Here is an 8,190-nt window from a genome sequence, read left to right as displayed (position 1 = left end):
TCATGGAAGCAGCAGTTAAGAAGTCAAATAAAGTATTACACATTAATCAAATCTGCTGCAAAAGACCTCTTTCAAGTGTTAAAAGGCAAAGATATTTAATTGAGGACTAAGGTATGCCTGACACAAGCTCTCGGATTTTCAATCGCGTCATATGAATCATGAATAAGGAAGACTGTAGGAGAATTGATGCATTTGAATTATAGTGTTGGAGAAGAATATTAACGGTACCATGGGTTGACACAATGGCGTGCAACTGTGGCCTCCGACATAGCAATGATTGTGAGGATGTAGGAACAGCCAGCCATTCAGTTCTAGTGTGCATTTTGCTGCTATGAGTCAGAGCAAAAGCTGGCCCTAATAACCACAGCACAGTGTATTGGTTAAGAGTGTCAGCTCTAGAATCAGATATGGGTTAAAATTAACCACTTCCTACTGTGTGACCTTAGATGAGTAAATTAACCTCTCTGAGTTCAGTTTCTTCATTTATAAAATGAGAATAATAAGGATTGTTGTTGTTAGGTGCCATCCAGTCGGTACCGACTCATAGTGAACCTATGCACAGCAGAATGAAACACTGCCTGATCCTGGGCCAACCTCAGTATCGTTGCCACGCTTGAGCCCATTGATGCTGCCACTTTGCCAATCCATCTCACTGGGGGGTCTTCCTCTTTTTCTCTGACCCTCCACCCTACCAAACATGATATCTTTCTCCAGCGACTGGTCCCTCCTGATAATATGTCTGAAATATGAGAGATGAAGTTTGGCCATCTTGGCCTCCAAGGAGTACTCTGGCTGCACTTCTACCAACACAGATCTGTTGGTTCTTTTGGCAGCCCATGGCACTTTCAATATTCTCCTCCAACACCGTAACTCAAAAGCATTAATTCTTCTATGGTCTTCCTTATTCACTGTCCAGCTTTCTCATGCATATAAGATTATTGAAAATATTAGTCTTCAAGTTGAGATCTTTGCTCTTTAACACTTAAAAAAGGTCTTGTGCAGCAGATTTGCCTAATGCAATACATCATTTGATTTCTTAACTGCTGCTTCCATGAGTGTTGATAGTTGATCCAAGAAGAATGAAGTACTTGACAACTTCAATTTTTTTCTCCGTTGATAAGAATGTTGTTTATTGGTACAGTGGTGAGGAGTTTTGTGTTCTTGACATTGAGATACAATCCATAGTGAAGGCTGTGCTCTTTGATCTTCATCAGTAAATGTTTTAAGTCTTCTTCACTTTCAACAAGCAAGGTTGTATCATCTGCATATCACAGGTTGTTAACGAGTCTTCCTCCAATCCTGATGCCACCTTTTTCTTCATATAATCCAGCCTCTCAGATTATTTGCTCAGCATACAGGTTGAATAAGTATGGTGAAAGAATACAACCCTGTCGCACACCTTTCCTAATTTTAAACCATTCAGTGTTCCCATGTTCTGTTCAAACAACTGCCTCTTGGTCAATGTACAGATTCCTCATGAGCACAATTAAGTGTTTCAGAATACTCATACTTCACAATGTTGTCCATAGCTTGTCATGATCCACATAATCAAAAAACCTTTGCATAGTCAATAAAGCACAGGTAAACATCTTTCTGATTGTAGTGAAGACTAAATAATACGGTGCCTTGAATTTACAAGGGGATTTCAAAAAGTTCACAGAAAAATTCTATTATCTTTTCATTCCATTTTTCCATGAACTTTTTGTAGCCTCCTTATATTATCTGTTCAACAAAGGTGGTGGTGGTTGCTAGTTGGTTTTTGAGTCAGTCTCTGACTCATGGTAATCCTTCTACAATGGGATCAGACCATTGTGATTCACAGGGTTTCCACTGGCTGAGTTTTGGAAGCAGATTGCCAGCCTTTTCTTTCTAGTCTGTCTTAGTCAAGAAGCTCCTCTAAGACCTACACAGCACTATAGCAACATGCAAGTCTCCACAGACTGACAATGGTGGCTGTGTATGAGTTGCATTGGCCAGGAACTGAACCTGCTTGTTGAAAGTGAAGAAGACTTAAAACATTTACTGATGAAGATCAAAGAGCACAGCCTTCACTATGGATTGTATCTCAATGTCAAGAACACAAAACTCCTCACCACTGTACCAATAAACAACATTCTTATCAACGGAGAAAAAAATTGAAGTTGTCAAGTACTTCATTCTTCTTGGATCAACTATCAACACTCATGGAAGCAGCAGTTAAGAAATCAAATTCAGTGGTCTCCTGAATGTTGTTGTTATTAAGTGCAGTCGAGTCGGTTGCAACTCAAAGTAACCCTGTATAGGGTTTCTGAGGAGCAGCTGAAGGGTTTGAACTGCCAACCTTGAGATTAGCAGTCCAGCGCTGATCCAACAGCGCCACCCCAGGAGTCTAGGTCTCCAGCACTGTTGTTCTTAAGTGCCATTGAGTCAGTTCCACCTCATAGCGAACCTGTCTAGGGTTTCCAAGGAGGGGTTGGTGAGTTTGAACTGCTGACCTTGTGGTTCACAGTCCAATGCTTGCCTGATGGTGCCACCCCGAAGTCTAGGTCTTCTGCATATTGCTGTTAAGTGCCATCGAGTCAGTTGCAACTCACAGTGACCCTGTCTAGGGTTTCTGAGGAGCGACTGATGGATTTGAACTGTGGACCTTGTGGTTTGCAGTCCAGTGCTGACCTGACAGCACCACTCCAGGAATCCTGTATGAAAGGCGTAAGCTCTACCACAGAACCACCAATGTATCTCGATAAAAGTTGTTGTTGTTGTTGTGTGCCATCTAGTCAGTTCTGACTCATAGTCACCCCATGCACAACAGGATGAAACACTGCTGGTTCTGTGCCACCCTCACAATGGTTGCTCTATCTGAGACCAGTGTTGCTACCACTGCATTGATCCATCTGCTACCAAACATGTTGTCCTTCTCCAGGGACTGATCCCTCTTGACAATATGTCTAAAGAATGGGAGATGAAGTTGTACCATCCTAACTTCTAAGGAGCACTCTGGCAATACTTCTTCCAAGGCAGATTTGGTTGTTCTTCTGGCAGTCCACAGTACTTATAATATTTGTCACCAACACCATAATTTAAGTACATCGATTCTTCAATTTCTTCAGTGATCTTCTTTATTCATTGTCAAACTTTCACATGCATATGAAGTGATTGAAAAACCATGGCTAAGGTTCTCAAAGTGACATCTTTTCTCTTTAAACACTTAATGAGGTCTTTTGTAGATTTGCCTAACACAATATATCATTTGATTCCTTGACTGCTGCTTCCATGGGTATTGACTGTGGATCCAAGCAAAATGAAGTCTTTGACAACTTCAATCTTTTCTCCACTTATCATGATGGTCCAGTTGTGATGATTTTTGTTTTCTTTATATTGAGGTGCAATTCATTATGACGGCTATAGTCTTTGATCCTCATCAGTATTTTAAGTCCTTTGTGCATTCAGCAAGCAACATTGTGTCATCTGCATATTGTAAATTATCAATGAGTCTTTCTCCAATCCTGATGCCACATCCTTCAATTAATCCAGCTTCTCAGGTTATGTGCTCAGTATACAGATTGAACAAGTACAGTGAAGGGATCTAATCCTAGCACCCACCTTTCCTAATTTTAAACCAGTCAGTATCCCCTTATTGTGTCTGAACGACTGCCTCTTGGTCATATGTATAGATTCCTCGTGAGCACAATGAAGTGTTTGGGAATACCCATGCTTCCCAATGTTATCCTTCATTATTTATGACCAACACAGTTGATTGTCTTTGCATAGTCAATAAAACACATGCAAACATCCTTCTGGTATTCTCTGCTTTTAGCTAAGATTTATCTGATGTCAGCAATGTTTTCCTTCAAACCACATTCTTTTCTGAATCTGGCTTGAATTTCTGGTATCTCCCTGACAACGTACTACTGCAACTGTTTTTGAATTATCTTCAGCAAAATTTCATTTGCCTGTGATATTAATTCAATGATTCTTGAATTCTGATGGATCATGTTGCTGTAGAATTGTTACAATTATGGATCGCCTCCATTCAGTTGGCCAGGTAACTGTGTTTCAAATTGCTTGGCATAGAGTGAGTGCTTCTAGCCCTGCATGAATTTACTGTTAAAGATTAAGGATAGCACTTTGAGGCCAAGTCATGGCATTTTCAATCTCATATGCATGTGAAAGTTGGATGATAGAGAAGGAAGGCCCTAGAAGAACCAATGCATTTGAATTATGGCATTGGAGAATATTAAAAGACCATGAACTGCATGCCAGAAGAACAAACAAATCTGTCTTGGAAGAAATGCACACAGAATGCGTCTAAGAAGCCAGGATAGTAAAACTTTATCTCTCATACTTCAGATATGTTATCAGGAGGGGCCAGCCACAGGCAAAGGACATCATGTATGGTAAAGTGGAGGGTCAGTGAAAAAAAAAGACACCCCCCCCCCAATGAGATGGACTGACATAGTGGCAGCAACAGAGGAATGAAACATAACAATTGTGAGGATGGCATAGGGCGGGGCAGTATTTTGTTCTGTTGTGCATAGTATCATTATAAGTCAGAACTGACTCAACAGCACCTAACAACAACATATTCAAGGTCATATTTTGGTTCTTGTGAACTTGTTTTAATTTTCTTTAGCTTCAGCCTTAAGTTGCATATGAGCAATTGATGATCTGTTTCATAATCTGTCCCTGGTCTTGTTTTGGCTGATGATATTGATCATCTCAGTCATCTCTGCACACAGATGTAGTCAATTTGATTCCTGTGTATTCCATATGGTGAGGTCCAGGTATATAGTCACCACTGATGTTGTTTAAAAAGGTATTAGTAATGAGTAAGCGGATGGTCTTACAAAATTCTATCATGCGATCTCCAGTATTGCTTCTATCACCTTCCTTTTATGTCTACTTTCACAGTCCAATCACCAGTAATTATCAATACATCTTGATTGATTGTTTGATTAATTTTAGACTGAATAATCTGGTTGTTGTTGTTAAGTGCTGTTGAGTCAGTTCGACTCATAATAACTCTTTCTAGGGTTTCCAAGGAGCAACTTGGAAGGTGGGTTTGAACTGCTGACCTTGTGGTTAGGAACAAGTTTTAGAATTCTTCAATTTCATCATCACTGGCTTTAGTGGTTGATGCATAAATTTGAATAACTGTGGAATTAACTCCTCTTTCTTGTAGGAATATGGATGCTATCTTATCACAGACAGTAGTGAATTTAAAGTAGATCGTGAAATGCTTTTCTGACAATGAATGTAACACCATTCTTCTTTAATTTGTCATTCCCAGCATAGTAAACCATTTGATTGCCCAATTCAAAGTGGCTAATACCAGTCCATTTCACTAAAGCCCAGGATATTGATCTTTATGCATCCCATTTCATTTTTGACAACTTCTAATTTTCCTAGATTCATACTTAGTACATTCTGTGTTCTGATTATTAGTGGATGTTTGCAGCTGTTTCTTCTCATTGTTCTATATTAGCAAATGAAGATCTCAAAAGTTTTGCGCCAACTACATCATTCAGGTATACTCTACTTTAGGGAGGCAGCTCTTTCCCAGTCATATTTTGAGTGCCTTTCAACCTGAAGGGCTCATCTTCCAGCACTATATCTGCCAGTGTTTCACTGTTATTCATAAAGTTTTCAGCAATTAACTATTCAGAAGTGGTCCGCCTCTCCTAGTCTGTCTTAGTCTGGAAGCTCTGCTGAAAGCTGTCCACCATGGGTGACCCTGTTGGTATTTTAAATAGTGGTGGTAAAGCTTCCAGCATCATAGCAACACACAAGCTACCACAGTACAACAAACTGGTGGTCAATAAAGGTTGTTGTGTTGTTAAGTGCCATCAAGTTGGTTCCAATTGATAGCAACCCTGCATAGGGTTTCTGAGGCTATAAATCTTTACAGGGGCAGAAAGCCTCCCACAATAAAGGTTAGTTTCTATATATTATCACTATTGTTATTCACGTTATTACCACCGCTACTGTTAGCTAGACAGGACATAGCACAAAATCCTATTGGCATCACCACAAATGCTGCAGTGTTTCAATGAAGCAATTCTCTTAACAGTAAAAATATTTTGCTGGTCAAGATTAAAAAGAAGAATAAAGAGACCTCTAAAAAGCAGTCTTCCATTTTATAGCAAGGAAGGGAGTGATTAATCCTCCAGTCTAGGAGCGGAGGTCTCTGGGACCATCAACGAAGAAGAGCCGAGAGCGGGACCCTACCCAGAAAGCAGCAAGGCCCGAGATAGAGGCAGAGACGATGACGTGGAGTGATGAAGCGGGTGGGGACTTTAGATCCAGAGAGGGAGAGGGACTGTGTGCTGAAGACTGGGGGTGGGGGTGGGGGGGGGGGGAGTATAGGGGGCAGGTTTATAGTGTATACCCTTTGGTCGGTTGATGATGCATGGAGGGGATTGGAACCATGGCAATGAGACGATATACAATGGAATGAATGTAAAACTAAAGTTCTCTCATGTAAACTATCATATAATTCACAATAAAACATTAAAAAAAAAAAACCCTATACAGGGTCGCTATGGGTCGGAACTGACTCAACAGCACTTCACAACAACAACAATGGCTAATGATCATTAACACTTCTTCTTTTTTTTTTTTTTTGGCTAAGAATAACTTTGACAAAATTATTGTATAGGGTCAAGCAAATTATAAGAATGTTTGAGAAGTGAATGATGAGAATGTTCCTCCCAAAAATGTTTGTATAAAATTGTGACTCAGAAAAATTGTTTACATAATTTGCACCGGAAAGTACTTTGATGTATGTGTAACGTTCAGCCATCCTCTATGAGAATCTTTCTCCCCTTTTGTATTTTGGAACACTCGGGATTTTACCTAGTGTTACTGCAACTTCAGCTGTAATAAATCCTCAATAAGACTCTATCAGAATTATTTTAAAAAAGCAGTCTTCATTGAGTTAATCCTCAGTAAGAAGTAAGGTTTACATTTCCCTCCCGCAACTGGCAGGAAAAGATAGTACATGCAATGCCCTGCCTGCCTGTACTGCATTGTGCTGTAGGGTTTATCATAAAGGTCTTCCATGACAAAAATAAGAACGTCATCCTCCAAGAACACAAGGTTATATTTCTAGGACACACAGCTGTTTCATTTTTCACATCTTTCTTCAGTGCCAGTTACTCGTTTTTCAAAACCATGGAATTGATCTAAAGACATTTGCACATCTGCAGGCTGAAAGGAGTATGGCAGAATAGAAAGTAGGCTTTGTGTTGGAATAAACCAGTTCAAATATGTAGAATATTACAATTCACAGCTGTGGTCAAGGACCCTTCTTTCTGCCCTTGGGCTGCATGCATCACTAGGAGAGAGAACAGAAGAGCTACACTGACAGTCTTCTACAGTAACAAACTCATTTGTTTTACTACCTTACACATTTCTTTTTATTGTGGTAACATACATATTGCAAAACATTCTCCATTTCAAGTCATTTTTATGTGTATAATTCAGCAGCTATAGTTTTTACATCTAGAGTACACTAAAAAGTGTGGCTGCAGTAAAGGCACAACATTTGTTAAAGCCAATATACAGAGAACCAGATTACAGAGGAATTAGATTCATGAAAATGTACTTCAAAATAAGTATTAATTCTTCCCAGAAAGGTAACATTATTAATCAATTCCCAAGAACTTCAGAATATCAGTATCATCTTTGTAAAATGTTTAATGAGTGGAAAAACCAGAAGTCACATTTCTCTACTCAAAAACAAAGAAATCAGCTCTTGGTTAAACAGAATAGTAACGAGACTTGAGCGATCATGAATGTAATAGAGCAAATAAAGGACACTATTCTTTAACTCTAGAATCGGATTCTATACTTGGTATAGAATTGATTCATGCTGCTAAAACTGATCAAACAAGAATATATTCGGTTTTTGGCTCTAGGAGTCTGTCAAGTGGAATTAGCCTTCCCCAACTACAAAATTTTTTTAAAGCTCTCTCAGTAAGCTTTACTCTCTCAATAAGCTTTATATCTTACTTATGAGATACTAAAAAATAAAAAAAGTTCAAGAGTTAATGAATCAAGTAATATATCCACAATTGTTGCAAAATACAAACAACAGAAAGGAAAAATACACAGAGAAAGAATTTCTGAGTCAGAAAGCCAAAAGGGAAGAACATGCTCAGCATTTCTCAAGCTGGGGGAACTGAAGTAAAAATTCAAGCCTCGACTTTC

General features: G+C 39.2%; 1 pseudogene; it reads left to right on the top strand.

The window, feature by feature from the left end:
- Positions 1-242: 242 nt before the first annotated feature.
- LOC102833311 overlaps positions 243-8,190 on the top strand; it is a 15,545-nt pseudogene continuing 7,597 nt past the window's right edge.

The sequence above is a fragment of the Chrysochloris asiatica genome, unplaced genomic scaffold, assembly GCF_000296735.1.
Source record: "Chrysochloris asiatica unplaced genomic scaffold, ChrAsi1.0 scaffold00003, whole genome shotgun sequence".
Taxonomy (NCBI): Eukaryota; Metazoa; Chordata; class Mammalia; order Afrosoricida; family Chrysochloridae; genus Chrysochloris; species Chrysochloris asiatica.
The sequence above is the reverse complement of the archived record's forward strand: the minus strand, read 5'-3'. Positions and strand labels throughout refer to the sequence as shown.